Source organism: Hibiscus syriacus, unplaced genomic scaffold, assembly GCF_006381635.1.
Source record: "Hibiscus syriacus cultivar Baekdansim isolate YM2019G1 unplaced genomic scaffold, ASM638163v2 tig00110384_pilon, whole genome shotgun sequence".
Classification (NCBI taxonomy): Eukaryota; Viridiplantae; Streptophyta; class Magnoliopsida; order Malvales; family Malvaceae; genus Hibiscus; species Hibiscus syriacus.
In genome coordinates this window covers 2256547-2268434 of record NW_024062715.1, presented here as the reverse complement: position 1 = coordinate 2268434, position 11888 = coordinate 2256547, and the positions used below count along the sequence as shown (strand labels likewise).

General features: G+C 34.2%; 2 pseudogenes; one reads left to right on the top strand and one right to left on the bottom strand.

Moving 5' to 3' along the window:
- The first annotated feature begins 291 nt into the window (after positions 1-291).
- On the top strand, positions 292-5414 carry LOC120121940 (annotated as a pseudogene).
- Positions 5415-6676: 1262 nt separating this feature from the next.
- On the bottom strand, positions 6677-8285 carry LOC120122202 (annotated as a pseudogene).
- Between the last annotated feature and the right edge of the window lie 3603 nt (positions 8286-11888).

Sequence of the window (11888 nt, the reverse complement as noted above, 5' to 3'; positions counted from 1 at the left end):
CGCTACCTAATATGTTATTGTACTTGATAATATTTCTGGTTAAATACATATTTTATTATATAAGCGTTACCTATTACATTATATAAGCGCTACCTAATATGTTAGTGTGCTTGATAATATTTCCGGTTAAATGATATAACATAACCGATCTAAATTTTAACTGATCACACCATTTTTTAATCGTTTTCTACCGCACAACAGAGGTCGGCTAAATCCACATCATATCCTCCAATTCAATCTCAAAGACCAACCTTTGACATCAACCTCTGCAATTATTATCCAGGGTTTCCTTTTTTTTAAATTAAAATGTATGGCCTTTTCTCTCTCGTTAACTCCCGACATCCTCCTCTTTTAAATCGAACTCAACTTGCCGGTTTGTCCGCTCGGAGAGAGTTCCTTAGTGGTTCTCTACCCGTTGCCAAGTTCGGGTTCAAACCCGGACTCTTTCCCGACCCGGATGCTCTCGAAGGTGCTATCAGCGAGGTGCTCACTAGAGCTGAAGGCCTTCTCTATACGAATGCCGACGCTGCAGTTTCGTCTTCCGACACTATTATGACAACCACTGCTTCTACTACTAAGCAAAATAATGACTGGATCTCGGGAATTACCAACTCCATGGATGCTGTTTTGAAGGTAATTAGCAAAAAGGGTTCTTTCTTTTTTGAAACTCTGGGTGTTGAATTAATGCTGATTTGGGTTGACTTTCAATCAGGTTTTGCAAGATGGATTGTCGACTTTGCATTTCCCTACGCTTATGGTTCCTCCATTATACTTCTGACTGTGCTTGTTAAGGCGGCTACATTTCCTTTGATTAGGAAACAGGTTTGTTGTTTCAGATAAACAGAACCAAAACAATAAAAATTAAGTTAGTTTATTTCATAGAGAGAAAAATGCTTGAATTCTGTCAATTTATTCTCTGTTTCTGTTTTCTGCTTACAGGTAGAGTCTGCAATGGCCATGCGTTCATTACATCCTCAAATAAAGGCTATTTAGCAGCGGTATGCTGGCGATCAAGTGAAATTTTGCATTTTCAGTAAGCAGGGATTGTTAGGTATGATGAAATCAGACAGATGCTCAGTATTGCTCGTTGCTTTATCTTTAAAAGAAGAAAGAATAAGATGATTTGAACTGAATGGTTACAGCTTCGGGTTGTTTGATTTAGATTTTGTTTGCGGTGTGTCGAAGCCATTTTAATCTTTGAGCTACTTTCTTCCGTACTTGCAGGAGAAAATTCAGCTCGAGACTGCTCGGTTGCTGTGTTTTAAAAGGCGTGAGGCGCTCCAAGGCGATTAGCTACCGAGAGCCTTAATTTTTTGAGGCGCTTTGAGGCGAGAGATTCACGTACGCGAGGCGTTTAATTTTACAAAACATTTATAAATATTTTATAACCATATCTCAAACACAAAACAACTTAATAAGCAAAAACACCAAGTAGCATAGGTATACTATATTTCCTCCCCGGATCAATTGCATCATCAGCGGAACCGGTAGCATCGTCAGTAGCCATTTTAGAAAAACAATCTAACTATCTAAATAAACATAACAACAATCTATAAAAACATAAAATGCAATACATAGCAAAAAATACATAACAACAAAATGTATCAAAACAGAAAACTAACAAATTATATATTTATAAACAGAATTTATATGAAGTGTATGAAGTAAAAACAGATTAGCAATAGACTGAAACAGAACTAACAGATTATATATCTATAAACTAACAGATTAGCAATATAAACAGTAAGCTTTTTTTTTGGAAAAGCATAAAAAACAGATTATAACTAACAAATTAGCAATAAAAACAGTAAACTAACATATTATAACTAACAGATTAAAAACAGAAAACTATAAACAGAATCTATAAATTAAACAGAATGCATATTGAGCAGGATTATCTATAACAAATTACATATTTACATTGTGCTTAAAAGCCTAAAATGAGTAAATTCTATATTTCTATGAACAGATTATCTAAACAAATACCTTAATGGCGAAAACCTTAATGATTATCTAATCTAAATTCTAAACAGATTACCTAACAATTAAACATATTATAGATAACAATTAAACAGATTACCTTAACAAAATAACAATAAGCAGATCACCTTAACAGTGAAGCGGATTATATATCTACAGCTGTGATAACCGATAAAGAAAGCTTGTGTCTTCCAATATATAAACAATTAAACAAATTACATTGAAGATGAAGCAATTAAACAAATTACAGTGAAGTAAATTAACCATGTAGGAGTGGAGGGGAAAAGAAAAGCAGATTGTACATACACTACAGTGATACAAATTTTAAAATTAAGACTTACCTTAATGGAGAAAATCGAGAAGGATAGGAGAAACTGAGAAAGGAGTCTGCTTTCAACTTCAACGTAGAACAATCGCTGAATTAAGCATGAATGGAGGAGGGAGAGAAAATTTTAGGAGGGAAAAGAAGCTCCAGGGTATGCATCGGAGAAACTAGAGAGCTTGGATCATGATTTATAGACATACAGTAATTAAAAAATTGGACGTTAGAAGATCAAGAGACGGTTCAAAGTTCCAGGAATACATTAATGTAAGTAATTGGAATTTAAAAGGTCTGATTGTTGGAAGATTAAAAGGTCTGATTGTTGGAAGAAAATCGAGCCCAGACCCAAAATTTAAAAATGGGTCATTGTACGTGAATCGCTTATTAGTATCATTGTGTACCAGTTTGGATTGGGCTAATATAGAGCCCTGTCAAATGTTGCGGATGAGGTAACACACTATTCATGTTTGTTTTCTATTTTTAACTCCTGTCACCTTTAACTCTCTCTGATGTCCAACCATGTGCTTGCATTTAAGGGACTCCTTACGAAGGTTTCATTTGGATACCCTCGTTGGCCGGTCCGACTACAATTGCTGCGCGACATAATGGAAGTGGTATATATTGGCTTTTCCCATTTGTAGTAAGTACCTGATATTGTTTCTGTTAATATTCTTCTTTTTAAAACTGTGCTAAATTGAATGGTTTGACATTTCTTGTCTGATTATGAAATTCATCTGAAAGCACTTTCGTCATTTCTGATTCTTGGTTTTATGGTTGTTTTCTTAGGATGGACACCCTCCTCTCGGATGGTCGGATACATTTGTGTATCTTGTGTTGCCTGTGTTGCTTGTCGTCTCACAGTACGTCTCTGTCCAAATCATGCAGTCAGGTCATGTCATCATTAGCATGGTTGTATGTTGTTGATTTTAGAAATGAGATCTTACTATTAAATCCCTAGTTCAACATTTCCATTGTTAAAATATAGTTATTAATGTCGTGGAGGTTATTTCTAATGCCTCTTAACTTTGTTTCTATACCTAATATCAAGGATTCAAATAGCGGACCGAAAACGCTATAGCGGGCGTTATTTAGCAGTAGCGCCGCCGTCTGAAACCGAGATTGATGAAATTAGCGGTGGGTGGCGGATTCACGCCAATAGTAACCCGTTGCGCCCGCAATTTAACAGGTAACGGTGAATAGCGCTGATAACGAGACGCTATTACTATTATCAACCGCTACAGTGAAACAAAAAGAACAAAAAAAATAAAGGAGAAATCAGTAAGAGAAGGCATGAAGGACAAAAAGCATGAAGAGTTTAAGAATCAAATTCCTAAACTTAAAATAAAGAAGAGAAAAAAGAAACCTTAATTGTCACTCATATCCTATAACTAAATTTGCAACAAGAAGAAAAAGAAGCACGATCAGAAACATAATTAAAGATAAAACATAGTGGAAAAAAAGGAGAAATTGAAGAAAAGAAGGTTTACCTCATGTCCTTGCCAGTTTTGGGTGATCAAAGCAATGAACAGCTTATCCCAATAGTGGGGAGTTTTCATTCTGTGAAATGACCAACATATGTGAAAGGGGCTAGATCGTCGAAAAGGGGCTCGATCCGATGGTGAACGATGGAGTTCGGAGGGTAAGAATGAAGAACCCGAAAGATTTGCTACTGATTTGAAAATTTTGAGATGTTTGTCGTTGATACCAAGGCTGGATTTGTACTTAGGAGACTAAAGAGGATTTGTTATTGTATTTTAAATTTAGTACGGTGGTTAGAAACGTCCAACATGGTGCTTGTTGTGACGGTCGACGGTGAAATATTGGTTTCTAGGATAATTTAGAGAATGAAGAGAGTTTTTGGGAGAAAGATAATAAAAATAAGAAAATATAAGATGTTAAATAATTATTGGGGTAATTATAGAGTTGCTGCCTTTTAGTTTTCCAAATATCTAAATTAGTCCTTAATTTTCATATTTAGTTGTTTAGTTATATTTAATTTAGTCTTTGTGTTCTTTAAATTTATTTAAATTTCACACTTTATTTTAATTATATTTAATTGCGACTTAAAGAAAGTTGTGTGAAATATTATGTTTTAGGATAAGTTGTGTGAAATTTAAAAAAATTCACGACTGCGACACCTGCGGTGACCGTGATAGCATCCGTTATATCCACAACCACGATAAACGCAATACGGCCACGAACGCTATTTAAATTCCTGTCGAATACCTCAAAAAGATGTATGAACTACTTAAATTGAGACTAGGATTGATTTACAAACTTTCTTCTTTTCGGAACGTTTCTTAGAGCAATGATCCAAACATGAAGAACACTCGAGCGCTGACGAAGTTCCTTCCTCTAATGATCGGCTATTTTGCTCTTTCAGTTCCTTCTGGTCTAAGTCTATATTGGTGAGCAGATGCAATCCCGAACTTTTCTAAAGTATAATAGGATAAACTGCATATGTCGTATGCTTTTTGTTCTTCTCTATCAAAGCCTGTATATGTTTGTTAACATTAACTACATTTTTGCAGGTTGACAAATAACATATCAAGCACAGCACAACAAGTTTGGCTTCAAAAGTTGGGGAGGGAGCAAAGAATCCGGCAAAGCAACTTAATGATGATATCTTCAAGGAAGAGCAAGCCCGGCTTCAGAAGTCTCTCTCTGAATTGAATGCCTCCAGAAAGGAGGCCAAACGAGAAGAGAAGTTGACACCGGAGGGACCGCGCCTTGGGGAACGATACTTTCAAATTTGTTTTAACTCTAGAAATTTCTTCTTGTACTCGCAGTTGCTATGGCCTGGTCTCCAGATTTAAGCAGCTAAATGAGTTAGAGTCGAGAAGAAAACAGCAAAGAGAAGAAGAGAGGAGGAAAGCTCAAGAGGCAGCAGCCGAAGTTGATCAGTTAACGAAAGAGGGACATGAGATAGAGGGTAGCATCATTGATAAGGAAAACGGTTTCGGAACTGGCTTAGGCACTAAAACGAATGAAACATATCAATCTGTGACCAACCAAGGTGCCTCCAATGTAGGAGTTGTTAATGGAGACCTTTCTAGTCCGAACTTGAAAGAAGATCAGAAGGAAGGCTTTTTCATTTAGCAAGAACAGTGAATGTTTGGAACATACAGAGGTGGAAAAATGATTTTTTGTGGTTAATCATTACTCATTTTCATGAGCTATTCTCTCTCTCTCTTCCCCCCCCCCCTAATTATTTCGAAATTTACCGTATTTTAGGAAGCCACTTCAGACAACAAATATTTTGAATAAGACAGGCAGGAAGACACACAAGGGAGTGACAATAAAAAGTAGAGAAAAATTGTAATAAAGAAGTCGGTATAGTCAGTTAAGCTAGATCTCCGTTTGATTTACCTGTTAAATTGGATTCAAGGAGGCAGCAGCAGATCGAAACTTTGCTGTCGGCTCGGTGCAGCTCAACCCGGGCTGCTACACTAGGAATTGAATGGATGGAAGGTATATGTTGGCCTTGGCCGAGTTGCAGAAACAACTTGGCAAAGCAAAATATACAAAGACAGCGTGTAAGGTTTCACATAATATAAGGGCTGTTGTAAACTTGGAAGAGCTCAAACATTAGATTACTGATCCAATCAAAGGATTATTTCCGTACAAGTTCATGAGTAAATGTTGTCCTATTTTAGCTAATGTTCCTAAATTTTCTTTTAAATTTGAAACTTTGGTCAGATCGATGGACTAACATTTCTTGTTCATATATGATAAAAGTTATTTTACTATTTTTATAATAATCAAATATATTAGGACTTGTAATTACTTTTTTTGGTTACTCCTTTAATCAATGAATTATGGTGAAATATGCTCTCACCTCTCTTAGATACTATTTATGTAGTTGCATAGTTTGGTGACAAAGAAAAGTGGCATAATTCATTTTTAGAACCTAAAATCCCATAACTCATTAAGTGGCTTTTACTCATTAGTAGTAAAAGAGAATGTTTTTCTTAGAATGTTGTAATTTTAGAAATTATGTTCAAGCAGCTGCATTTGTAGAATATACGTTCTATTTCGTTAAAAAAATTTAAAAATTATTATCCCTTGTAATCACCCAGAATATTAAAAAAAATCTAAAATCTGAAGAGTACTGTACCTCCGTTAAAATATGAACCTTATATGCGTCGAAGCATTTTGCTTTGTACTAAAGTTGAGTTCACACTCACAGTTCCCACTGTGTAACTGTACCATCCCTTGTGAGAAAACCATAGAAGCTCATGGAAAAGCAAGAAATTCTTTACATGTAATGATGACCCATTTCACTGCTTCAATTCGACATATCAACAGTGACACAACATACACAAACATGAATCCTGTTTATTTTTTTTACAAAATTCATCTCGTTTTTGTATTTAATTCCATTATTAACCACCATTACTACCCAATGCCTAGCAACGCGACCCCTTCTTGCAAATGAGTGCACCGGCACCTCCCGTTAGCTCGCTCACCAGTGACGATGGCCTCGCACTCAGGCTCGATGCCTTGGCGTAACTAGAAAGGTCCCTTTGCCTGAGGCCCTGAAGAATGCTCCATTCAACATCCAATCCCCCTCCGACCTCCAATTCCATTGCCTCCATTTACTTTCCGACGCATCTTCGCGTCTAGTCACCTCTTTGTTGTTTGAATTATCCGGTGCAAGAAACCTATTCCCTTCACTGTTGATCGTGGGATTAGCACTCCCGCCGATTGCGTACATTTCCCAGTGCGTGTAATCATTGTTCACAACATGAAAATATCCATGCCTGCATCTATATCGACCCGAAAAACTAAAACAATTCAGTCTAATACTCATCTAGCTACATATAATGTGTTTATATTTGTATGCATCTATATCGACCCGAGTCGAAAAACGAAAACAATTCAGGCTAATACTCATCTAGCTATATATAATGTGTTTATATTTGTATGTATGTATTACCTAGGCATCCCTTGGACAAGTCCTTCTCCAAAGTGATTGAAGGCAATAGTGACTTGCATGTTCTTGTCCTGCTCGTTGGAGTCGCTGTGGCCCAAGAGCATGACCTTATTATGATGGGTCATGTGATTGCTGGAAATGGTGATGGCTGTCGATCCTTGGACGGCATCAACCAGCCCGTTTGTACAATTCAACAATGAGCAATGGTCGACCCAAATGTGGCTGCTTCCGGATATCAACACGGCATCACCGTCCGATATCGTCCTCCAACCATAATGGCTAGGAGAGTCTCTCACATAATCATTCCCTCCTCTCTTGCAACCGTGCATGTTAATACCGTGGATTATGATGTTGCTCACGGATTGTATAGTAATGCACGGACCACCGGCGATGTGAACGTTGGCGCCTCGACCATCGATGGTCTTGTACGAGCTCATTAGCAATTCTTGCTTCAATTTAATAACCATGTTATGAGCAAAAACGATCCATAAGGGTTCGCTTTGGATAGCAGCATGCCTAAGAGTCCCGGGTTTGGGGTCTACGGGGTCATGGTCACTGGGGTCTGTGACTAAGTATATTTTCCCATCCCGGCCACCGATGGCATGCTTACCGAACCCAATGGCGCAATCAGCTAGCCTCCGTCGGTTCTTCTCCCAATGAGGGTCACATCGCCAGCAGTCGTCAATGGGGTTGCCAGTTCCGCAGGAGAGAAATCCCAAGCTCCTAGCCATTGTGGCATTCATGATGCTCCTGTATATGTTCAACATACGTCCAAGTTTAAAAAAAATGCGACACATTTATTGTTTATACACATCTTTTATACGATATATTAGAATTCGAATCTTAATGTTCGTGTCATGTTAGACTACATCTTTTATACACATACTCGTCAACTTGTTGGGCGACTTGGTCAGGGTCTCGAACCGGGGACGAGAAAATGAAGATGGGAGCCTGAAGGAGAGGCAATATGATGAGAAAGAGGGATACTGAAATTGGCATTTTTAGGGACTTTTTCTCAGCAAAATTAAGAAAGAATGTTGAAGGAGAGGAAAAGATTGTGAAACCAGGAGTAATGGAGCGGGGTTTATAAAGGGGATAAACCAAGTACTAAAGATGTGTTATAATTAGTTTGTCTTTTTCCTTTTTGAAATTTAATTAGTTTGTCTTAATTATTAGCTTATTGGGATGTTTAAGTGTAATTTACAACTTACCAGCCACTACCCATTACTAATGATTTATGTAAATTTATTCTAAAATTTTCTATAAAAAAAAGTCTTCCTATATCAATTCTGTTCATACACAAAACTTGAAAATTAAACTTATATAAGATATTAAAAAATAATATTTAATTTATGCATCTTTAAAAATATATAATAAATATTAAAAAGTATTAATCAACATAATTTATTCTTAAATAGTATGAACTAATTTATTCTTAAATAGTATGGAGTAATTATATGATGATATCTTTTTGAATTTTTTCTTAATTTATTGACAACGTACCCATACTTGCTAAATTGTTTGAACTCGAATTTTACAAGAAAAATATCATTTCTTTTACACGAAAACCATTAAATAAATTCTTGATAAACATGAATTGAATTTTGAGTTAGATAACAATTTTAGTTGGCCTATAAAAAGATTTAATTATTTAAAAAGTTTAATTAAGATATCTTAATTATTATTTTTGAGCAAATTAAAGATCTTAATTTATTGTTGAGAATAGGGGTGAATATTCAATTAAGTTGACTCGAGTTAAATAATTTTGAGTTATTCGAGTTGATGAGTCTTATTTTTTAATTCAAATTTTATTTGAACTTTTTTAGAGTCAAGTCAAATTTATAAAATTTGAGTCGAGTGGAATCAAGTTAAATTGTCTGCGTTTATGTTTGAGTTTAATTGTAAATATTTACAATGTTATGATACTATTGATTCTAATTTAAACAAATTTTTATAACTATAGATGATATACGTATATATTCTTTCATATTTTTTTCACATACTATATATATATATATATATATCATAGAAAATTAAGGGATTCAACTAGAACTTAAAATTTAATTCACTAATCATTAAAAATTTAACTTATTTAACTCTTATTTTATAACACGACTCGGATTTAAAAATTTTCGAATCAAGTTGAGTTTTATTGAACTCTATTCAAGAAAGCATTCCATAAACTTACTTGAATATGACATATATTGGAGCAAAGGATACATAAAATATAATTTCGTGAACTTGCTTTGTAAATATCAGACATAATACTAAAAATAGTCTCCAACATTTATTAAAATGACTTTTTTGATCTATATTATTTTTTGGTTAGCATTTTAGTTCGAATATTTCATTTTAGGACAAAAAGAACATTCATTGATGAAAAATTTTAGTTAACAAATTGTTAGCACTCCAAAATAGGAGCTTTTTACCTTGAAATGAAACATTGAGACTAAAATATTCTAAAATAAGAGTTAAAGTGATTATTCTAAAAAATAACATGGTTTAATTTTAGAATTATGCCTAAAAATTATGAGAGGGAAGAAATTAAAGCGCCATAAGTGGATAACCACTAACAAAATAATAACCTGAAAATAGCATTGATATGTTTGGTGATAAAATTGACAAATAAGTTTTGGTCTTACAAATTACCAAGTTTTATGAATGATTCCATTTCCATGCTCAACCGATTCATTTGTGCAATTATTACAAAATTGAATAAAGAAATATTCTTCACACTGCTCACTAAATTGAGGTGTCCTTCATGGTTTTTCCAACATGAAAACATCAAAAGCGAAACTTTCTTTCTCCATCAAGGTAAACTTTGCTCTTTTATGTCGCAATTTTCAATCATATCTCTTGCAATCATCAAGCACCGAGGGTTCGCTTCTAATCATTCATCATTATTATTACAATGAATTATTAAACATATAGAGTATTTATACTATATTCTAAAATAAATTTGAAGAGTTTTTCACTGTATTCTAAAATATATTAATCATTATTATTATTATTCTAAAATGAATTATTAATATAATGTATTTAGACTATATTCTAAAATAATGTACTAATCAACATGAACCAACTTACCTCAGTGGTTAAAGGAATCATTGTTGTATTTAGAGGTCACGAGTTCATGCACTAGCAACTGCAATAGGATTATTAATCGTTCATTGTCAAATTGTTGAGAGTATTTAGAACATATACTACTTTATATTTATCTTAATGGTAATAGGTAATGTTATTCTCACTACATGTTTCGGATTTAAATAGTTGTCTCTGTAGAGTGTGTTATCAATGACTAGGTGCACACATATGAAACACATCAATTTTAAAATTTTAAAAAAAGAATTATTATTAGTATTTTTAAAGCATTTTGACTTCTCGGAGAATCATTGCAAAAGAGAAAAGAACATTTTGTGAAAAGTATTTTTCATTTTTGCTGAGAACCTCTACAACATCACTATATATGTGGGTACAAATATTGGACATACATAACGTATTATTCACCCCATGACTCCATATTTGAGGATGAGACACAGCTGTCGAAATGACTAGACATTATGATTTTTTAAGAAATTTCTATAAATAAAGAGAAGTTTCTTGTAAAAAAATCGCCTTAATTTTTGTAGAGATTCTCTGCTACACCCACTCTCTATAAGGTTGCAAATAATAGACCTTTGTAAATCACTATCCACCCTGTCATCCGTTCTTGATGGAATGAGACACAATTGTCAGAAATAACTAAACATTATGAGATAAACACAACTATTAAAAATGACTAGATATTATCAATTTACAGAGAATTTCTACAAAAGGGAGAAGAGATTCTTGTGAAAAGCATCATCCATTTTTATAGAGAATCTTTGAAACACCCACTATATATAAAGGTAAAAATAATGAACCTCTACAAATTTATCCCTGACATTCATGCTTGAAGGATGAGATACATATGTTGAAAAAGACTGGACATTATGACTTCATAAAGAATCTCTACAAAATAAGGAAAAATCTTTTAAGAAAAACGTTTTTCATTTTTGTAAAGAATCCATACAACTATATATGGGATACAAATAATGGATCTCTGCAGACACTATTCACGAGATCAGACAATTGTTGAAAATGATTAGACATTATAATATTGATAGAATCTCTAAAAAAGAAGAACATCTGCTTGTGAAAAATACTTTCCATTTTTCAGAGAATGTCTACAACATCCACCACATACATGGCACAAATAATGGACTTTAAATAATATTATTTACCTCTGTCTTGATGCTTAATTAGATGGGGCCTTGTTGACAAAAATAAATAATTTAACTTCGTAGAGAATCTTTTAAAAATACGAAAGAGCTTCTTGCGATAAGTGTCTTCCTTTTTTTCTAGAGATCCTCTGTAACACATGCTCTCCATGGGATGGAAATGATAGACCTCTCTATAACACTATTCACCTCTATGTCTTCATGCTTAAAACAAGATCTATATATTTATTTTAAGACGTGGTTCTAATTGCTCCATTTTTATCCATCCTTTTCATTATGATAAAGAGAACCTTTATTGTAGTTTTCTCTTAGTCACGAACTTGGTCAAAATCTCACTCAAGAACTTAGTCACAAACTCACTTATTCATTATTTTACTTACTCGGTGTTTTT